The sequence below is a fragment of the Misgurnus anguillicaudatus genome, chromosome 21 (assembly GCF_027580225.2).
Source record: "Misgurnus anguillicaudatus chromosome 21, ASM2758022v2, whole genome shotgun sequence".
In the NCBI taxonomy this organism is placed as follows: Eukaryota; Metazoa; Chordata; class Actinopteri; order Cypriniformes; family Cobitidae; genus Misgurnus; species Misgurnus anguillicaudatus.
This window is the reverse complement of record NC_073357.2, coordinates 6,749,837-6,773,927: the sequence shown is the minus strand read 5'-3', so window position 1 is coordinate 6,773,927 and position 24,091 is coordinate 6,749,837. Positions and strand designations below refer to the sequence as shown.

Genomic DNA, 24,091 nt, shown 5'->3' with positions numbered 1-24,091 from the left:
TGTTGCGGTAATGATAATCAAAATGTCGTGTAAGCATTCTGACAAGACAATATTTCAAATTAACTGTAAAAAAATGATCTTACCTGGTAGCCATCTTGAAGTAACTGGTCCATGTGCTTGGTCACTCAAAATCAAACTTTATTAAAATTCTGTATGTGTGCTTAAACTGTTCTCAAAAAGTGTTGCGGAGGATGAGAACATCAGGCATGGACACATCATTTTCCTAATTTTTCTTCATTATTATTATACATGAATATTCAGTAAATATTTTTTCTGTCATCTAAAGTAGTCTAGCAAAACATCCATTTATTTTTTTCCTTAATATTTTTGTGTTAATTTGATTAAATTACAACATAACGCATGTTCAAACACAGCCGGACACATTGCGGTAATGAGAATTTCAGCAGAAAATGAGATAAAATTTACAATTATAAATTCTTATGTTGAAATCACACATTGTACAAGGTAGAACACAGTATTGTGTTAATTCTGATGCTTTTTAATGTTACTATATTACACATTTTAAAGCTAAAATCATTAGTGCCGTGGTGTTTCAATGGTTTCGTGAGAATCACCCGTATAATAATTATAGTATATATAAATACACACACATGGATTTATATATTTAAGAAATTTTGTCATTTATGGCGCTTTCCATGGCATAGTAGGTTTGGGTCAAGTCGGGTCAGCTCACCTCACTTTGGCTTGGTTAGCTTTTCCATCGAGTTTCGGAGTGGGAGGGTTTATAGGCGTGTCATTATATTTGTGACATCATATAAGTGAGCGCATCGTTGTACATTCCTATACATTTATTTATTTCTTAGTCTGCCACAAATTTAAAATTGACCACCACAAATAGATGTTTGCACATCGCGTTTATTACTACATTTGTCTCACATGACAGTTTCTGTACAAACACCCATGGTGTTGGTCGACGCGCTCCGCTGAGCCTCATTTAAGTTATATTCAAGGACCTGGGAAGTGTTTGAAAATATACATACATAGATACAGGTCATTGTAAGTGCTTACATTTATTTCATGCAAAAAAAAATCCATTATTCCCTGTGTATTGTAGGATAATAAAATAAAAATTCTAGACTTTTTAAGCACACATGCTAAACTGTTTACTTTAAATGCTTATATCTTCTGTATGCGAATGTTGATTTATATCAAAATGCTTTTTTTGCATAGCTGTGTTTGACACATGAAAACGTCTCGGGTTATGTATGTAACTGTTGCTCCCTGAAAAGCGAACGAGACGCTGCGTCTCCCTTGTCATACTTCCTGCGTCCCTGTAACGTCGTCTTTGGTAATATTTCAGATAGCGTTGAATTTGATATACACATTCAGACGCACTTACCCCTGGAGGCGTCCCCAAAGTGTCACCGCAGTGACACAGCGCGAGTTCCCTCGAAAGGGAAGTGTAACAATGTATCTTAAAAGGTAACACGACGTAACCTTGCTCTCACTTGAAATTTGTCCCCACATTTAGTCCTTGAATTTGAGGTTATTGGACCTGGAAATTCCTTGAAACGTCCTTGGACTTACAGCAAAGCACAGATGACATCAGGTTTACTCAAGCTAATCTTTTACATTATAGCGATGATGCTGGTAGTGACGACTCTACAGTGTTTTCGCATCACGTTTTGGTATCAGCTCGGGTCGCTTAGCACCCCGACCGAGGTGGTACTAAAAAAAGTATTGGGTACTACGTACTGCACCCAGTGGAAAAGCTCACAAAAGTAAGCTGACCAAAACCAAACCAAACCTTGGGGTACTATGCAATAGAAAAGCGCCATTAGTTGAAGATTGACAGCATGGTTTTGTTTTTGTGTGACTTTTATTTTGAAAGACTTTAGGGCTCAGGGCATCTGAAACAATAAGGCTGCGTAAGTTCTGAATTAAATGAAGTACCTACTTGTTGACCGTTAAAACAGTAGACTATATAGTATGAATATGGATATGAATTCGGACGTACTACATCCACCATGTTGATACATCACGTGACATACGTCATCATAACAAGAAGTTCGTTTTTAACTGGAATGATGTTAAACAAGCGCAATTGAATCACAGTTGTGTAATATATGCATTTGAATAGAGCCGCGTTATCGCTTTTGGACATTTTTTGAATAAAACAACACATCATCTTTTTCTTTTTCATTGGATAACTTTTCTCCCGGGGCTCACGGGATAGAATGAACACTTGGGATCTTGCCGGTAGTAGGAGGTCATCCGGATACTTTTCGCCTAATGTTTTTGAAATACCATGAATTTGGACATACTAAAATAAATCTTTGGTGTCCCCAGGGTACTTATGCAAAGTTTTAGCTCAAAATAGCATATAGATAATTTATTATAAGATGTTAAATTGCGTTTTTGTAGGTGTATGCAAAAATGTGCCAAAAATGGGTGTGTCCTTTTAAATGCAAATGAGCTGATGAAATGCAAACACTGATCACCATAATGGTGGTTTGCTGAAATTGAAACTGTCAATTATTTTCTCTCTTTCTCTGCACTAAATGGCAATGCCATGGTTGGGTAGTGCACAATAAAGGCGGAGTCCACGATGTTTGAAAAACGCTTTGGAAAAGGAGACGGGCCGACTACCAAAACACACTTATAGCCAATCAGCAGTAAGGAGCGTGTCATCTAACCGACATCCTTGCCGGGTTGCGTATGTGTGGGCGGGTCTATCAACAGAAGGTCCAGATTCTATTGGTGTAGGGGCGTGTTTGTTTGGGTGATTTCAAATATCAACATTGGCTTTCAAACATCATGGACTCCGCCTTTAAGGGCCATATTATGATAAGATCCCGTTTTCACATCACAAGGGGAGCCAAATTTTAATGACCTATTTTTTCACATGCTTGCAGAGAATGGTTTACCAAAACTAAGTTATTGGGTTGATCTTTTTCATATTTTTAGGTTGATAGAAGCATTGCGGACCCAATTATAGCACTTAAACATGAAATGAGCTCAGTCTGAGGAATTGCATTGATGCGTCACAGAAGAAACTGTTCAAGAACTGACTCACTAAAAGAAATTGATTGTTAAAAATCTCTTACTGTTTGACAGATTAATACTTTGAAAGACATGAGACAAAATCGAGTTAATGTTGGTGCAGTGTTGGACTTGTCATTGACATTGTAGCCTAAGGCAAATGGGCTCCAAGCTGACATTTTCTGAAATGTGAGCACCACAATGTTATAGTTATGTTTCGGATACAAAGTTGATGCGCACAAAACACCATATATGAGTAAACTGATCTGGTTGATAAATGATGATTGGTAAACTCATGCAAGTGATGAAAGCAAATCAAGTCACAACAGATGTATTCAACAACGTCTACCTCAGTGGAAAATTCTACCATCAGGTGATTTTCTAGGATGCTCAGTTTTTCCTCATCTGAAGTCTTGTTTTAATACTCCCACATTAAGCCACAATAAAATTTACAACAAAGAACCGAATCACAATGTGTTTTGAGAGGTGTTGCATCACAACACATACTCACTCCCAAGGCGTCAAAAAGGGTTGTTACATGCGTTTCGCATCACTAACAAGATGCTAAAGGTACCCCTGAGCATCACTTTTTAACTAATGCTGGGTACACACCAAAAGATTTTTTACATCTTATGAGATTTTTCAAAATGTGAGAGATCACAAACATGAGGATAAAAAATCCTAGATTTAACCGTTTTATTCCTATAGTGCACACCACACACAAACAGATTTTCAATTTTTCTCGACCTGTGACTCTCACAAAAAATCTCACAAAATCTCGCGAGACTTCAGAATAAGCATGGCGGACGATATGCAGAAAGAAATTTCAATGATAGTGTTTCGAATGATTTTCACAAAATATCAAGGAAAAAAGAAAAGGGTTTGGGTGAAGTAAGGGGGACAGCGGGAACATGGTCTGTACAAGTTCACTTTGCATCAACTTCACTTTGTGCTGCACCATGACTGCTTCCGTCTTCCATCATCTCGCTTTCCGATTGGAAATTGTTTCGTTTCACGTGATAATCTCAAGAGCAGGCGAGCGTTTGTCCTCGGGGTTCCACGCACACATCAGGATTTCTAACAAAATCATTTGACAAAAGGATTTCTAAGACAATAGCATCTCATTATTAAGATATGGCAGACAGCGTACAACTTGCTTAGGGTGGAAACAATGATAATGCAGGACTGTCAGTCAGTGGCTGTAGGCGGGGTTTTATCAGTGTGACATCACATTAACAAAACAATCAAAACGACATGTCTAATTGGGATTTAAAATGGAGTGGATGGATGATTTTTTTCATTGTTTGTTAAAATGGATTTTGCATAATAGGTGCCCTTTGAATAGTTTTTTTCTGTTGGAAATTACACCTGAGGTTTCCCATCGTAGGGAATGACGCCTAGGTGTACCTTTACTATTTTTGTAGTCACGCAAAAGGCATATCATAGTGCTTACTTTACCGATGCCTTCGTATATGGCTAATTTAATTTTATATATATTTTAACCCTTTAACTGGCGCAGCCCATTTTGAGTGAGGGGTTGGTGAAAAGGTGATATACACCTTTAAATTAATATAACTCTGGCATTTTTTTTGTCTAGAAGCCTAATTTTAGTTTTAATTTTGGTAATTTTTTGTTTTAAAGAAGACACTTCAACGTTTTTTAGGGAAGTGTCTGGAGGTGAAAATATTCATTTTTTTTAAAGCAGTTTAAATTTATTTGTAATAAATAAAAATGCAATATAGTATTATTTTTAATACATAAAATTGTAAAAAAAACTGAGGTTTGTGCTGGTTTGCTTTGAGGTTTGCTGCCTACTTGTGTCACAAATGAATAAATTACAGTTACTGCATTATTATTACTGCTAAAAGGTTTTGAAATATGAAAACTACATTCTTAGACCTTTCCAACAATATATAGTTTGTCGTGATAGATTAACATTTACATAGAAAATGTTGAAGTAAACATAGGTGTCCCGCTCACGGGACAGCGCCAATTAACGGGTTAAAATATACAAAAAATGGACAAAAAATATATTTTGAAATATGTTAACAAAATGTATTTTTCACCAATATATTTTCTGCAATTTAAAAAAATATATATTTTAAAAATAAATATATTTTAAAGCCTTTATATTCATGTTGCATTGGAAGAAAAACTTTGTATGTTATTAACCTGTAAAAGTTTGAAAAGATTCAAATTAAATATATTTTCAACTTCAAAAATATACTTATAATTTTATATTTTTTTAAATACGTATAGACGGTTTCAGCAGTACTAACAACATAAACAAGCGGCTGTCGCGGTCTGCAGTAACTTCCGGTAAACTCCGCTAAGAATAAATAACAACAAAGTCCTTTAAACGTAGTTTATTTATATAACAAGCAAAACAACAACACATAGATTACAAAGGAAACCAAAACATTTGTTATTTTTGACGAGGCATTTGTTCAAGAGATCAGTTTAGCAACTAGTTAGACCTTTAAAAAAACGAAACCGGAAGAAAGGTTCGGATATCACGTGCGTCCGATGAAACCGTCTATACATTTGATAAAAACTTATATATTTTGGCCAGGAAAAATATATTTTTGCCATCTGGTTTCATTGGGTTGTAAAATTAGAAATATATTTGTTAACATTTTGAAATATATTCTTATATATATTTAAATTGGTGCTGGGCAAAGATTAATCGCGATTAATCGCATACAAAATAAAAAATATTTTTTGCATAATATATGTGTGTGTACTGTGTGTAATTATTATGTATATGTTACCACACACACATATATTAATTTCAGATTTTTTAAATGTATATATATATATATATATATATATATATATATATATATATATATATATATATATATATGAAAATATATATAGAATATATAAAAATATAACTAAATATATATATGTAAATCTTTCTTAAATGTGTGTGTGTGTGTTTGTGTGTATTTATATATACATAATAATTACACACAGCACACACTCATGTGTATTTTGCAAAAAAAATCTCTTTTATTTTGTATGCGATCAGTTGCGATTAACCTTTGCCCAGCACTAATTCAAATGCAAAAATATTTATTTAATTAAGCTTTACTTTCTACAAAATGTATTTAGAGTATATTAAAAAAAATATTTTTAGCCAGCGAAATACATTTTTTGCCGTATGGAGTGAGAAAAAAATGAGGGTTTAAACACTGTTTGACAGTTTAATACTTTAAAAGACATAAGATAAAATCTTGAAGGGTACATTTGAAATATTATACAGCCTGTGCTTTGTTTGACTGCTGCATATTAAATTGGCAAAAAATGGCATTGTCGGAGGGAAAAATATATTGGCGTTGTCGGGTGGAAATTTTGTATGTGCAAAACCTTGTATGATTATTTACCCTTGCATTGCAAATAAGAAGAGATGTTTTAAATGTGTGCGTCACTTTATTCATAATTCAGACAAGTTAAGAGGTTAGCCAACAGTGTAAAGATCCAATGGTGTTACAAAGTTTAGTCACAAGCTCTTTTTGATACTTTTTTATTTGTTAAACATCAGCAAAACTCACAAATGGGCATAAAGGGTGACCAATAGTAACTTAGTGACTTATAAAAACGATGAAATGCCAAGATGGGGAAATATCGAGGCTTCCGTCCGACAGCGATGATATATTTGCTAAATTAAAAAAACTTGCTGTAAACTTGTAAATTTGCTGATGAATTTGCTATGACCTCCAGGTGTCAATTTTGGACCCCTGATGTAGGTTGGATGCTTTTCTTGAAATTTCATGCAAGACTGCATTCAACAGGTAAATACAGTCCATTTTGATATTATAATAATCGCATTAAGTTGTGCCGCATCGCGTAATCCAAAAGTAAAAAGAGCTCTTATCTTTAGACATATATTGCCTCTCTGTCTCTCTCTCTCTCTCTCTCTCTCGCTCAGTCTCTGGTGAGTTAAGCTGAAAGGCTCATTCATTGACAGTTACTGTGTGGCCATTCACTCTTAAGCAGCTGTAAACAGACACGCTGCCTTTCTGTACCCGCTGAATCACTGAATCAGTTGGATGGGTCCCCCAGCGGCCCCCGAAAACATAGCAAACAGTCTCTCGACACTAAAGCCTGGCACGTACGGTATGTCATGAAACCATTCATTGGTCTAGTAGTGAGTCACAGTTACTTCAGCTTTTGATAAAGAAGGTGGCATTAAGCGTATTACAAGGTCTAGGTTTTAAATTCTTTTGTACATCTAAGCCTTTAAAAGCTGAATAGTTATGAAGATAAATGAAACGCTTACCAGAATGGTCTTGGGGAGAATGTCGGCTTGTATTAAGAAGTTGGCTCTTTGTGGTTTAATGCATTGTGCCAAATCTGCTATGGCACCTGTACATGTTATAGCTGAAATGTCAGGAAATGCTGTATTTTACTACAGCGCTATCTGGAGAACATTTTACAGTGGATGGGAAAGAGTGTTTTATTTTTCCCGCATCACATTAAGTAAACTGTTTAGATATTAATGAACTACATGGATGCAGATGTCATCTATCCGTTAAAGGATTAGTCAAATTTCTTAAAAAAAAATCTAGATAATTTACTCACCACCATGTCATCCAAACTGTTGATGTCTTTCTTTGTTCAGTCGAGAAGAAATTATGTTTTTTTTAAGGAAAACATTCCAGGATTTTTCTCATTTTAATGGACTTTAATGGACCCCAACACGTAAAAGTTTTAATGCAGTTTAAAATTGCAGTTTCAAATGATTCTAAACGATCTCAAACGAGGCATAAGGCAGTCCTTCCAGAAAAACGCAGAGTTTTTTTGTGATTGTTGCGGGCAAAAATCCTCGATTTTGCGGCACGTTTTCTTAAAAAATGCGATGGAAAATGCGGGATATTTATGCAATTTATGCGATGGAATTGCAGGAATTTGCGAAAATTGCGGAACTTGCAAAAACTGCGGAAACTTGCAAAAGCTGCAATGATGTTCACGTCACATAATCACGTCACTTCATAACGTTCCCATGGCAATAGAGGACACTGCTGCGCTTGTGTGAAGTAAATGCAACATTTTTCAACTTTCTGCTAATATATATGTGACTTTTTGCTACGAAAATGCGGAGATTATGAAATCATGCAAGCCCCGCATATTTTGTGCGCGGAAATATGTAATTAATGTGCGTCGTATTTGGAAAAAATGCAGCCCCGCATAAATATGCAGACTTTGGCTGATTATGCAATATATCGCCCGATCACACAATCGCGGTTTTCTGGAGGGACTGATAAGGGTCTTATCTGGCGAAACGGTTGTCATTTGTGGCAAGAGAAATAAAAAATATGCACTTTTAAATCACAACTTCTCGTCTTCCTCCGGTCGTGTGATGCGCCAGCGCGACCTCACGTAATTGCGTAATGCCGTGGAAAGGTCACGTGTTACATATATGAAACGCACATTTGTGGACCATTTTAAACAATAAACTGATACAAAGACATTAATTAGTATCATTGGACATACAACAACGTCGTAATGGTCCTCTTTCTCCACAATTGTAAACACTGGGGTGTAATTTTGCATTCGTCATCCGTGACCTCTTGACGTGATGACGTATTACGTGAGGTCGCGCTGGCACATCACATGACCGGAGGAAGACGAGAAGTTGTGGTTTAAAAGTGCATATTTTTTTCTTGCCAAAAATGACAATCGATTCGCTAGATAAAACCCTTATGCCTTGTTTGAGATCGTTTAGAGTCCTTTGAAACTGCATTAAAACTGTTAAGTGTTGGGATCCATTAAAGTCCATTAAAATGAGAAAAATCCTGGAATGTTTTCCTTAAAAAAACCATAATTTCTTCTCGACTGAACGAAGAATCAACATTTTGGATGACATGGTGGTGAGTAAATTAACTGGATTTTTTTAAAGAAAATGTACTAATCCTTTAATGCACTACACATCTTTTACTCTTCTGCCTGCTGTGTCGTGGTTGTGGAAACGGAATGACCTTGAAAAGAGCGCTAAATAACGCAGACTAAGTGCGATTCGTGGCTGAAACTGTGCGGAAAACGCGACCGCTCCACTTTCCTCCTTTTAAAACTGCTTTCCGATGTGGCATTCTGAAAAATAGAAGTATCTTTAACTGGCTGTGCACTGTAAAAAAATTCTGTCGAAATTACAGTGTTACTTGCAGCTGGTTACCGGTAACTTACCGTAGATTTAAATTTATGTTATTTACTTGCAAGAGTTTGTTCAAAGTTAAATACATTTTAAATATTAACAAGTCTTTATCTTTACAGAATAAAACTATACAATAACAGCCTCATGCAAAGCATTCTGGGAACCAGAAATCATCAACCTTTTTCTGTTTTTTGCTTCAGATTTTGTTTCTTTAGTTTTACTCTGTAAAGACAAAGACCTGAAAATGTTTAATGTTGATTTAACCCTGAACAAAATGTTGCCAGTAAACAACACAAATGCAAATCCACGGCAAGCTACCGGCAACCAGCTGCAACTAACACTGTAATTTCTACTGATTTTTTTTACAATGTGGGGCCGACACGCCTGGAAAAAATTGTGGTTGTGTCGCTCTATATTTGAGTGTGCTTGCCGTGTGTCTACATTGAAAATGACATATTTACGTGCACAAAAGATGCTACATTTGAACCTCCCCTAAAAGATGAGGAGGAGTTAAATGTGCTTCCGTTTCTGTATGAGATTTAAACGGGACTAAAGCGATCACAAATTTGTGTATAGATTGTGGAATAAATCACAGGTTTTTTGGGGGGTCTGGGCAGAAACTTTAGGGTGCCAAAGCCCACCAAAGGGCCGGTTCACATTTCGCATCAAACCGTGTGGAAAACACGACCATGCCGCTTTACCTCCATGTTTCCAACGCGCTTGGGCGGTTGTGCTCCGGTAGCATCTGCGGTTGCTAAGCTCAGTAATGCCTTCGCGGCACATGCCTGGAAAAAAGAGCCGCTACGCGCACCGTGTCAAGCACGCTCAAACAGAGAGTGACGCCGTCAACATTGAAAATAACGTATTTGTACATGCAAAAGATGCGAAATGTGAAAATGCACATATGGCTGATATGCAAACACAGTGTCTTTCGACCTCACGCCGTCTGTCAGCTTCTGCTTTCCTCAACCAACATTTGCGTTTTATAACCAAAATAAATAAAATTACACTATGCAATTATATTATATTATATTATATTATATTATATTATATTATATTATATTATATTATATTATGTTATATTATATTATATTATATATTCAGCTCCTCAGGGGTTTGTGTCAAACCGCCTACAAACATGATTTTTTATTTTTCAAATAAATATTTTAGTCTTGAGCTGATCCTGTTCAGATATGATGATTTACAGCTCTGCTCCTATCAGATGGCACCACGTCTTTTTGCAGTAAATGGCACAGGCATGTCTCATATTGAAGTTACCAGAAGCTGAACAGAACCTGAGAACAGTGTTGGTTAGTAACTGACTTAAACTAGCAATATTTCTTATTTAACTGCAGGTCGATAAACTGTAGTTCAGATATTTTTTATAGCTATGCCATGCAAAATGAATGAATACTGTTTTATTTTAACTCATTCGCCACCAGCCTTTTCTTAAAAAGATGCCGCCAGCCTTCTTTAAAAAGTTGCCCGGCAGGAAAATTTTCTATTTAAATATGTAAGCATACAAATATATCTAATGAAAGAACAGACCATCTGCTTTCAAACAAACAAAATAGAAAAAAAATGTCATCCTATCTACATTTTTTCTCTTTTTATAAATATGGGTAGGTTTCTTCTTTAAAAATACAAAATTTTGAGCCAAAAGCTGATATAATTGCATTTTTGTAAAGGAATTTTGTTTAAGAATAATTCTCAAAACATACACAGAATTTAAAATGTTGTTAATTTTTTAATGTTGTTAAAGATATTTTGCGTCAGTTTTTCATAAATCGGGTAAGAGTGCGTCTAGTGGATAATAGCGGAATTACAGATTACCGTAAAAACTCGTCAGAAAAGTGTCATTGGCAGGGAAGTGTTTTCCCTTAATTGACGAGATAAGTCATCAATGGCGGGTAAATAGTTAAAAAAATATATGCGGTTTCAGCAGTAACAACATAAACAAACGGCTTTCGTGGAATACACGTAACTTCAGGTAAACTCCGCTAAGAATAAATAACAACAAAGTCCTTTTAAGGTAGTTTATTTATAAAACAAGCAAAATAAACAACACGTAGATTACCTAGGACAGTGGTTCTCAAACTGGGGTCCGGGGCCCCCAGGGGGGCCGCAAGATGGTGCCTGGGGGGGTCACAGTTTTATGACATTTTATAAAATACATTCATTTATCATGAATTCTGTGTAATTAAACCTTTAAAAAAATAAGGCTACTAACCCGCAAACACTACTTTGTATAACTTAATATGTTTTGTTTAATTTAAATGTTACATTTTAGAACAGTTTTTGTCATAAATGTTCTTTGGGGGAGTCGCGAAGGAATGCACCGTACACAAGGGGGGCCGCACGCGGAAAAAGTTTGAGAACCACTGACCTAGGAAACCGGAAGTAGTTCCAACCAGACGTGGAACCATCCGATGAAAACGTCTATAGTTGAAAGAGGGTATGGATAAAAATGCAACGCTGTCTCATGGCAAATCGTACGGATTTTACAAGGTGGCTAATTCGGATTAATTTGTACGACCACATTTTTACATTTTTGTACATTTTTGCGTAAAGTATGTATGAATTCTTATAAGATCAAGCACCGTTTTGGCGATGTCTTTCATTCTTTTCTGAGCTTGATTGTGTGACTCAAACTGCAGTCTATGGGACAGACAGACGCCTCCTGGTTTTATCAAAAATATTTAAAAATGTGTTCTAAAGAGAATCGGAGCACTTGCTGGTTTAGAACGACACGGGGGTAAGTGATTTATGATCAAATAGTAATTTTGGGGTGAACTAACTGTTTGAAAATATGGTGTATGTACCGTATCTTAGTACCTCTCTGTCCGTTCTGTCTTTTGGGTGGTATGGACAAGTGTGAGTTATGGATGTTGGGATCATTAAAAGCTTAGCGTTAAATCCTGAACTTCCTGCTGAGCCAAGGCTGGACTTTTCCCACAGGCCGTGGAAGTAGGATTTGGGATCTTTTAGAGGGGGGCCGGGGGCTTTTGTTGGTATAAGAGGTGGAGGAGAGAGTGTTAAGGGTTAGTTGAGGTGGAGTGGTGTTAAGGTGACGTGTTAAGGGGTGTGATTAAAAACAGAAGAGGTTTGGCCCGAAGTGCAGTCAGATGTGGCCGGCTCTGTGCTTTTAGAGGAGGGTGATAAGACCGTTAACTGTTAAGGAGGTTAAGAGCAGAGGAGGCTGTCAGGTCATGGGTTAAATGTAAAAGTGGAAGGTAGACCTATACTGGGTTGATTCCAGATTCTTTCAGATCGAACTGTTCCTGCAACGGTACATATATGACATCATTAATTCGCATTTACGCAGATAATTTCATACAGTGCATTTAAGCTATACATTCGACCTCCCAACTGTATGCCCGGCATTAGGTAGCTTGCAAGATTTTGTCACATAGCCTGTTGCACCACAAAACAAACCAATGAATGCATATCCTAGAAATGCTGTGACCAGGTACCCAAATAGAACAGGAACAGCTGATGGCAGATCTCATCCTCAAAGTCACCTTTAAAAATTCCTCGACAGGATTTTCTCTGAACGCTTCACCTGACCTATGCACTCACAGCTCATGTGGCAGATCAGTATTGTCAGATGTTTGAGGATTATTGTTCCTAGACCTCTGTTTAGTGTTTTTGCGAACCTCGTTGGTATATAACAGTCCTTAATCGACAATCTATGTGGATTTTTTATGTGATGCTCTGATTGGTGCTTGACAAGCTTAGACCCTCCCCCTAAGCCATATTTGAACTTACCGGGCTGATCTGTTTGTTGCTCTGGATACATGACATATTGATTGCTAAATTAGTTAAAAATATTCTCTCACATGTATACGCACAACCGGCGCAACATCATAGAATGTTTCTGAACAGGTTCACGCCCCCTTTTAGGGGAAAACAAACTAGACCTCCCATTGACTTCCATACAAAATAGCGGAACAAAGCAACGTTGTACACACCCGGCAGGCGTAAATAACTTAAGAAATAACTCAGATTAAACATGTTGAGTAATTATATGTTCACCCTGCCTGACATATAGCGCGAAAGATACATTAACACATTTAATTTGGTCAATATAAAAACATGTCCCTTTCATTCTCACAGCGTCAAATTTGTGTAACAACGCCAGAGGTGTCTTACCCGGACATTTACTCGTACCTCATCGAGTCAACAGGGAAGCAAGTGAATGATTTTACTTTGTATTTGAAAGTTACTTCGTATTTATATATTATGTCTTTATATTTAGAGTAATGAATGCCCTTTTCCGTCCAGCCATACATACAACTAACGAGCTTAGCGATGTTTACAGTAATCACTGGATAATGTTGTTACACAAATTTGACGCTGTGAGAATGAAAGGGACATGTTTTTATATTGAGCAAATTAAATGTGTTAATTTTGCGCTCTTTGGCAGGCAGGGTGGACAGATAATTACTCAACATGTTTAATCTGAGTGATTTCTTAAGTTGTTCACGCCTGCCGGCTGTGTACGAACGTTGCTTTTTTCCGCTATTTTGTGTGGAGGTCTGTGGGAAGTCTAGTTTGTTTTCCCCAAAAAGGGGCCGTGACGAAATTTACAGTTAAGTTCCCGGATGTGCCGGTAGTCCGTATCATTTCACTTCAGAATTCATATATTAACCCATGGAGTCATTTCGATTACTTTAATCCGAGACTATTCTAGACTTTCGGGAACCCTAAACGAAACTTTGTGAGGGGGCCCTGTAAGCACGTACATAAAAACCCATTCATTGCCGGAGCTTAAATGTAGCTATAAACAAAATGTAAAGTAAAACATACATTGTATTATCCTATAGATAGGCATGGGCCGGATTCCAAAGTATTAAGGTATACTGAGGTTTTGAAGAGTCAAGGTTTCAATACCACAAAAACAGTTCTGTGATACCGTTTCCAAGGTATGAGCCCTGTTTAAATCATTAAGTCATGTAATTGATTTGATGTTTACATTTATTATATAAATGCTTTATTTTTAGCTGGCATACATGTTGTACGTTGCTTAAAATTAAATGGATTATGTCCAGTTGAGAAGTTGTTATTTACTTACGCAAACATTTGAAAATAAAATATTTTAGCGCTGCAATGGCAAAACAGCAACACCTTGAAACCGTGGTATTTGTTTTTGCCGAACGGACCCGAAAAGACCTATCTTGTGTGTGTGCATCGAGTCCTTTTCCAACCCCTCCTCTGCCAAGAGCGCTTGCGATGTTGTGCGGCTGGTGGTAGATACATTTTTGTTATGACAGACCTGTCAATCAATTTTGAATGCACTAGTTACCCTCTGTGTTATGTTAGATAACAAAATAAAATTAAATTGGGTTTCTTTCTGTCTGACTGGTGTGTGCGGGGCTGCAGACTCGTCGGTGCCTTTAACATTCGGGTCTAGTCGGGTTTAAAAAGATTGCTACTGGGACTAATTTTCTCGGGTTTGTCTCAGGTCGGGTCTTTTTAAAAAAAAAATTATTTATGCATGTCAGGTTCGGGTATAAAGTGATTCGGGTAATTCCGGGTCGATCAATTTCTTTGGACCTGAGAAGACCCTTATTACCTTGGGTGTGCATTATTTTCGAAGAATTAAAAGGCCCGTCGTCAATTATTCCATATATAAGAGTGCTGCTCAGTACCATGAGGTCATACTGCTTGTTATGCTTTCAAATCGCAGCACAGTGATGTCACACACCAATTGGTCTGTGCATCGCCGCATGAAGTTAAGAGCAAGGGGGCCCCCTAGTGGTTCGGGGCCCTATGCAACTTGCATACCTTGCTTAGGGAAGATCGGCACTGACTTTAAACCATGACACACGCTGTTTCTGCTTATCTCATGTTAATGTTGGGTACATATACCTTAATTTATCCAAATAGTCTTTAGTTTTATCATATTTGCAGCTTTACCAATTCTTTCCGAATAATCTTGAGCTCCTGGAGGCGCACCGCAGGCGAAGCGAGTCACGAGCAAGCAACACACAAATATTATCCCACTATCTCTACATTGCTTATGATTCACTACATGTTAGTTACATTACATGCCCTTATGTACCGATTGCCAACAAAACACAGACATTTGATGCAGTTTAACTTACCACCTGCGTCTCATGACCCGGTTGGGTCAGCCCCATTTCAACAAAATCCAGTCTTAAACAAACACACAACTTTGCTTGTACCCAGGATAAACAAACTATATCCATTGAAGCTGAACAAGCTTAAATTTCCCTCCCTGGTGTGTTTGTGCGCTATTCCGGGTGAAGTGCCCATATAAGGACTTCCACTGTACTTCCTGCACTCAAATTGCCCATAGAAGAAATAAAGTATGATTGTTACGAATGAATCTTTCATGTTCGAAAAAAACTTTCTGAAATTTGTACGAACCCTGGCGAAGTGCATTCGGCACAGAAATACTGTCACCTGTCCAACTGCTTTTTTGACACTTTGCCTATGTTTAGCATGAGAAATCCAACTTTTAAAGGGTGTTAATAAGTGAGAATGCATGAAATAGTCCCCTTTAATGATGGACAGATGAAATCTATTTTGGCATGAGGGTAAAGCTAATGACATTTTAGATTTTCAGATTTGGGTGAGCTGTTCCTTTAAATCGTGCCTGTTAAGTCAAGCCATGTTTAATTAATTTTGTTTATATGTACACTTATGCATGTTTATATTTGAAGAGTTTTGACAAATTTCGGTAAAAACGTGTTTTCTATACCAAGAAAGTGACAAGATGAAAACCACTATTTTCTGTTACAAACTTTCACATAGCATCTTTAGGTTATAAAAACATAAAAAATTCAAATCCATAACTTGATTTTCAAAGATTTATTATAAAAACGAATTATTTTTTCCACAAAATGCAATAAATCCATGACAGTTTTTTATTTCAAAATGCTATAAATCTATTAAATCAATGTATAAATGTGCATTCATCTTTACCATTTTCTATTTATTTAGTTGACTAGTGGTATACAATGATTAAAAAATAAACATTAATGGCATTAACCAAAACACTTACTTTGTTATATTAAGAACGCATTGCTGCGGTTATAGTTGACGTCGTCTCTTTACATTTTCACAGCGATCAGCTGTAAAATGTTTTGGTCCCGCTTGATTTTCGTTGACTTTGAGTAAAATAATGTAAAGTTTTCATAAGATCCTCTGGGGTCCATGTTTTAGCATGAGAAGCTTGATGCTGTCGGGAGAACAAGCAACCGAGTGCCTCTCGCGGAAATTATTAGATGTTGATGGCTTACGTTTCTTTCCCGTCACAGAAAACCATCACAGGTTTAGCGATGCAATTAAAGTATTATTTTGTTTTGTTTGTTGATCATGAAGTACAAAGTAAATGAGGAAAACTAGGATTCTGTGTACTCAGCGCGCGGCCATGTTTGTTTACATTGCGTGACTGGTGGGCTGTAATATCAGGAATGGATTTATTGCGTTCTGTAAAAAAGGAGGAGTGGCATTTGTCGCATTTTGGGAAAAAAGGGAGAAAGATGACAGAATATCACGGCGGGTATTAGATTTTGCGTACAATTAAGAATGTACTTTTAACTACTGACCTGATATAATACTGATTTTGGCAGTAACTCATTTTTTTCAAAAATGGCGTTTATCGCGTTTTGGAACCAAACTCTTATATATATATGTGTGTGCGTGTGTGTGTGTGTGTGTGTGTGTGTGCGTGCGTGCGTGTGTGTGCGGCAAAGGCTGAGCTTTGCCTTGGTTACTGAGAAACACTCACTGGCATGCTGCAAGCACATTCATCACAGTTGCCAAGTTGATAACAGTGTTACCATGACGTGCACCTCCCTCCTCTTGAGCTTCTGCTTATTAAAGTGCCTTCAGAAGATAACACTGTAGATGAACATCTAGGACAAGCCAAACAAGGATAAGGATATTGGGGAACTCATGAAAGTGACAGTCTATCTAAGGATTGTTTTAACTGAAGAGCTTAAATATTAGAATAGAAAATGTTTTATAAATGGTTTGTTATAGATCTACAACCCAGGAACTATAGGATGTCAGAACCTTGAGGAGAACTACGATAAAGGTGTGGTTCATTCTGCTTGTCCTCTTAGTTAGGTTATAAGCCTGCTTTCATTATGACATCAAATGTCTGGCACTGTACCTAACACCTGCATTTGCTGAACAGCACAAGAGTCCAGCACCAGTGGCTAATGAAAACACAATGAGCACGATTATTTTGTACTCTGGGTATTTTAGCTCTGAAGTTTGGGAAGGGTGTGACCACATATTGTATCATCACTGTCTTTAGTATTTAAATGGATAGTTCATCCTAAAATGAAATTTCCCCATGGTATACTCACCCTAAATGTATATGATTATCTTTTATCAAACAAACACAAATGGAGTTATATTAGAAAATGTCCTGGCTGTTCCAAGCTAATGTAATTGGTGCTTTTGGAGTCCTAAAAGTCCATCCATCAGTTTAGCTCTTGGCCTGGCTAACTTTGAAATGTTTTCCATTACATTTTATAGCTTTGTTTTTATAGTTTATTTTGACAAGTAAAGCCAAACTGCTCTGGTATATACTGTGCCGTGGTTCGGGGGCAACTATATTTAGTTTGTTTTCTAACACTTAGACAGTAATAAGCAGAAAGACTATAAACTTCAGTGCGTGCCAAATTATACCAGGATCTGTGAAGGCAAACGCAAGGGTTTTACCAGAGCTCCTTCAGCGGTTCGCTCAAAAGGGCACAACACCCAACAGGGACACCAGAGCCGTTTCTGTATGATGGGAGGTCAATAGAGGACACGGCCCGGTCGACTAATTAAATTGCTTTTGTGCGGAAATAGCTAATCCCTAATTGACTGCTAAGATGCCAATGTTTAAAATGTCCATAGTGATATACTCATTCTTGAGTAGGGTGGCCATTCGTGCCAGTTCCGCCAGACACGTCCCGAACATGTTTTCGGTACGTTCTCCGGAAGTCGTGTTGCTCGGCCGAATACGTCATCGAGGTTCTCACATTTTAGTTAAAATACATTAAAAAATTAAGATTTATTTCTTTTAAGACATACAATCATTGTAGTTTCATTCTTACCTTGAAATGTAACGGTTGCTTTTCTGAAATTAAACCTGAAATATTAAAACTTGATGACGTATGTGGTCGACCAACGCGATTTCTGGAGAACGAACCCGAAAACATGTTCGGGGCGTGTCCGGCGGAACTGGCACGAATGGCCACCCTATTCTTGAGAGAGGTAAGTTATGTTTGGAGTTTGTTACATAAAATGGCTGCTTTATGTAAAGCCCACTGTATGGTCCCACGTAGGATCTATACCATAGGCTTTGCGTAGGCTGTGCGTAGCTCTGCATAGAACCCCTCCCGTCAGGTCAAAATAGCTGCGTCGCATTTCCTCATACAGATTGATGCCCGCGACGATAAAAAACAAAGAAGTTGAGGAGTAATAACCTTCATCTGCAACAAAATTCGCTGTCCATTTATCTTCATCACAGCTGGTCTTTTCAAATCATAAACGACAAGCTTCTTCTTCTCTTTTTGTGGGTTTACTGGCCAAGTGGCTGCTTCTTCGAATATTGCACTGCTGCTGTGGGTTACACGTGTGGATACTGGCTACAAGTGTTGGGGAAAGTTACTTTAAAAAGTAATGCATTACAATAATTGCGTTACTTAGTTACTTTTCATGGAAAGTAATGCTTACGTTACTTTTAAGAAACTTTTGCGTTACTTTTTCTTACTTGGCTGAGGCTTGATCTCTTTCAGGTCTTGCAGGTGTTTTTTATGATTGCAAAAATGTCAAGCTCTGGCCTGCCATCTCCGTTTCTGACTCAACTGTTCCCGCTCAGTTGCACAGAGTGCATAATTCTACGTTAATATGTTCAGTTTAATTCAGTACATTACTTTATTTTTAAATAGAATTAATTAAACTGAAAAGTAACTCGTTTTACATTTTTTTTTAAAGTAAGTGAAGTATGAATGTGTACATTTAGAAAGAAATGCGTTACTTTACTCGTTACTTGAGAAAAGTAATATTATTACGTAATGCGCGTTACTTGTAATGCGTTACCCCCAACAATGCTGCCTACTAGCGGCCTGCATGTGTAATTGCACGTAGATGCGAACGACGACAAAGAAGTATGAATGAAAACCGATGTTGTTGAGGCTGTGCCGTGGGTCGTACGCAGAACTATAATGAGCACTTTCGGAGGTCAAGTTTATTATACTGGTTACATGACGCACATGATCCAGGTTCAGAGTTGTTTATGTTACTGTTTCCCAATGATACAAATGCAGCAGTTGTGTTTACCACTTATATAGACAAGATGTGTGCCCTCCGAGTAAATGTGAAACCTTTATTGTCTAACTGACTTCAGAGATGAGGAATGTTCGAGTGACCAGATGTTAACCTGGCCCTGTCTTAACAAAGAACGCTCACTTAGATGTTCGGCACTTTGGCATTGAACATTAGAAGTCAAAGGCTTATCTAAGCTTTGGTCTAAGAGAAGGCGCTGGCCTGTCTCCATACGGCCCAAGACCAAGCATAGTCGAGCAGACTCATTCTGACAGAATCGTGGCGTTCCTCTGCCCTTTCGCTTTTAATCTTTGAAGATTGAACTCGTGGCATGAATGTGGACTAAGTCCTTATTTGGCTCACTTGCTCTGCTGAGACAATGTATCCACAGTTCCCTAATAGAGTTCCTGATGGAACATCATTTGGCACATATAAAGGACACCTGTGCCCGCTCTTGTAAATGCCAGTGGGAGTGAGCTGAGCCTGTGGTAATGAGTTTGTACGCAATGATGAATCGAATTGGGACGTGCTTTGCGTCAAATAAAACCAGTGCAAATTAGTGTAAGAGTTACACAGATGCCAAAATGGTTGTTTTAAATCTCCCTGTAGTAAAAATCTCATTTTAAAACTTGTTTATAAGACAGTTAAATATTCTGATTGATCAATAACTGTGGTTTATTTGCAGTAAAACACAGCTATGACTGCTGCACCCAACGATTCTGTGTATTATTGCGCCAAATTCTGTTAATGTTCACAGTCAGTCATCGTTTTATAAAAGGTAATCAAAGCTAGTGGTGTATTGTATTGACTTACTTTGCGTCGTGCCTAACAACGCCTTTCAGCTGCGACTTATTTATGATACAGCACCGCCTCTCATGCCTTTTTTTCTTATTAAATGTCTATGTGGTGTTTTAAATTTGCTTTAATGCTGCGTTCAGACCAGCCGCGGTAGAGGTGTCAAGCGCGAGTGATTTCAATGTTAAGGCAATTTGAAGACGCTTTGACGGACGTCTGGAGGTCTCGCGATGCGAATGAGGCATTTAGTGCGCGGCGTGGTAGACGCGATTCCCCTCATTCGCGCGTCTTGTTCGCGCTAATTGAGCGTTGCCGCAGCAAACGCACGAGTTGAGAAATGTGAACTTTGGCTGAAAAATGTGCCACGTTAACCAATCAGGAGCCCCACTCATGATGCGAATTTCCACGTGAATGTCTTGATGACTAGAATTTCACGCGCGGCGTTCACACGCAAATGAAGCGAGGAAACTCAAAATGTTCAAGCGGCAAACTAGACGTGGTAGACGCGATTTTGATGCCTCAAATACAGCTGGTGTGAACCCACAGTGAGACAAACCAAGTGCAAATTCATCAGTTAACACTGCTGACTATTTTCTCCTTAAAAGACACTGTTCATTTTAGATGTCACAAGCATGTTCGTATCAGTGTGTGGACTGAATCAAGTAGTCTGAGTTTGTGTGATTAAATGGGGCGGAGACTGATTTGCATATTCGCGAATCTGCATAGTCACATAAAAAACAGAAGCCAGCATAAACAGTTAAGATTTTAATTTGCTTATAAAGCAGTGTTGGGGATAACGCATTACAAGTAACGTGCATTACGTAATAATATTATTTTTCTGAAGTAACGAGTAAAGTAACGCATTACTTTATAAATGTAAACATTAATATTTGAGTTACTTTTTTAAAAAAGTAATGCAAGTTACTTTTCAGTTTAATTAATTCAATTTTGAAATAAAATAATGTACTGATTTAAACTGAACATATTAACGTAGAATTACGCACTATTTGCGCTTGAGCGGGAACAGTTTGAGTCAGAACCGGAGATTGCAGCCCAGAGCTTGACATTTTTGCGATTATAAAAAACACCTGAAAGGCCTGAAAGAGATCAAGCCTCAGCCAAGTAAGAAAAAGTAACGCAAAAGTAACTTAAAAGTAACGTAAGCATTACTTGAAAAAGTAACAAAGTAACGCAATTAGTTACTTTTTTGAGGAGTAACTTGCATTAAATGCATTACTTTTAAAAGTAACTTTCCCCAATAAAGGAGCTTCTTGAAGAGACATTTAAATGGACAGTTCACAAAAAAAAATCTGTCATTATTTACTAAAACCTCAAGTTCTTCCAAACCTTGTACATTTTTTTGTACTGCTGAACGGAAATGATGATATTTAACAAACAATGTTTGTAACCAAGCAGATCTGGGACACCACTGACTTCCATAGTAGGAAAAATCTAATACTATGGAAGTCAATGGTGCCCTGGAATTTTTTGGTTTTAATTGTTTATATATATATATATATATATACATACATTTTTGTTAAGCAGAACAAAGATTTTAGGGTGAGTAAATGATGACCGAAATTGTTCTTTTTAGGTGAACTATCCCTTTAAGACCCTAGTAAATATTTTTCTTGGTTAGGGCACTTAAGGAGATCACATTTCAGACTGTGGACAACTTCACAGGGCTTAACAGATCTATTTTTGGTTAAGAAATAAAAGTCATCCCTATTACCCATATAAACAATATTACAGTCCTCTGTCAGGGTCGCTTCCTGTGGAGCGGCGAACAGAGTTTTAGTGAGAGTCTTGGTGAAAGATGGCTGAGCTACAATCTCTGATCTTCTTCACTTCTTTCTGTGCTTACACATACAGCTGTGCTGGTTATCGTAAACCTTTGTGGGCCCCTGGAGATTTCTTAGGGCCCTGTAGAGGGAATTTAAAAGAGAAGATGTCCCTGCTAACATAGTTGGCACCTGAGGTTGTCGGTGTGTGTGTGTGTGTTTTGGGGGACACAGATGGTGGGGGTCCGGAGGGACAGGACAGGTGATAGACGAAGATTGTTTAGACTAGAAGCTGTCTGGGTCAAAGCGTGTGGGCAGACTGTTTGAAACTTAAACATATACACATATACACAAGGGATTTGTGTAATTCAATATTGCATTACGAATGCAGTTCAGTTCCTGAATTTAAAGCTAGCATGATGCAGAATTGTAATTTAAAGTGCCGTAACCAAACCTTCCATTCAAGTTTTAATTGAAGTTTCGTATAATACAGTTGCTTTTAATGCCCCCTCGGGTTAAATTAAAGCATCGGAATATGAGGTGTATGGTACCAAATTTTGCATTAAAACCACAGTGTATTGGGGAATCTTGTTTTTATTCGATTATACAAAATAAAATGCATAGATAAGCAACAAGCTGACAGTAAATAAAGCATAGATTGACAAGAAAGCCTCCTTAAATTCTTTCCTTAAAATTGAGCTGTTGTTAATACTCATAAACACACCAATGCAACATGCAAACCAAATTTTAATGCATAAAATATTTAAATGAAGAGCGAAGATGCCATTTGATCAAAGTTGGACATCACTTTTGACCACAGTGGAAAGTTTTTTGTTAATAATGGCATGTGACAAGACAGCCAAGTTAGGGTTTTGCCGATAGGCGATAGTGTATCGCGATTGTCAGATATTAGCTAATAGCAGGCTTTCCGGAGTCCGGACAATAGTTATTATTATTATCGTCATAGTTCTACATTAACATGTGCATTGTGTGCTTTTCCTCGCATGAGAGGGTTTGTGGGTTTCACTTTGCGCAAGAGAGCTTGTAACATGCGTGTCTTTTTTTCCACCAATCAAGTGATGAACAAATAAATGAATAAGTAAACCATTGCTCCGCCCCCGATACTATTGTGTATCGGCGATCACACAGGCTGACGATAGGACGATCTTAAAATGGGGCATATTGCCCAACACTAAGCCGAGTGATACATTAACGTCGCAATGAAACGGAAGTAGCAATTGTCTAATTTTCCTCGTCAAGATGTATTTCCCAGCGAAGCGACCTCTGAGATAAAAAAAAGAATGGCTGGACTTAAATTCGTACATCGAGAATTGGCTTCACTTTTCAGGGCTTGTGAGACACCCTTACTATTTGCTAATTTCTGCAATTTTTTCCCAGGCCCCGCCCACCTGCCATACCTTGTGACCGGAAGTATAGAGAGATAGTTTCAAAGAGGGGAGGAGATTTGTGTTTTTTCATTAAAGATTATGAGGGCAAATTAAATTTTTTAAATAATTAAGCTCACATATGTAATTTGTAAAAATTACCACAATATTGCAAAAAAGTAAGTTTCAAATTTCATTTTGACTTTAAACAAAGTAGTACAAGCAAGGCCGGGTCTACGGGGGGCCTAGGGGGGCATTGCCCCCCAGATTTTCCCTCTGCCCCCAAAAATGTCATAAACATAAACATAAACAAAACGTAAAGTCTTTTTAGACAAATAACATCCTTGTTGGAAAATGCTATTATATATTATATATTAGCTCCCGCCCACCAATGTCTGACACGACGCGGAGTGCCTTTACATCGCAGGTGTGCATTATTTTCAAATAATTCAAATACAATTTTTAAGACATTTGACAGGTCAGCTGTGCGGTTTACAGAAAAATAATCATCACTCATTGAACATTTCTCAGCCAATCAGAATAAAGCATTCAACAGACATGTGGTATAAAGTAGATATACATTATAAGTACATATACAGTATTGTAACAGCTGTGCGTCACGTGCAGTTTTAAAAATTAAATTTTTGTGGTTTTGTCATCATCGTCAGCTTCAT

At 37.5% G+C, this 24,091-nt stretch overlaps 1 protein-coding gene across 1 annotated transcript in view; it reads left to right on the top strand.

The window, feature by feature from the left end:
* adamtsl3 (ADAMTS-like 3) overlaps positions 1-24,091 on the top strand; it is a 246,130-nt gene that overhangs the window by 14,313 nt on the left and 207,726 nt on the right. The gene's annotated exons all lie outside the window — the stretch shown is intronic.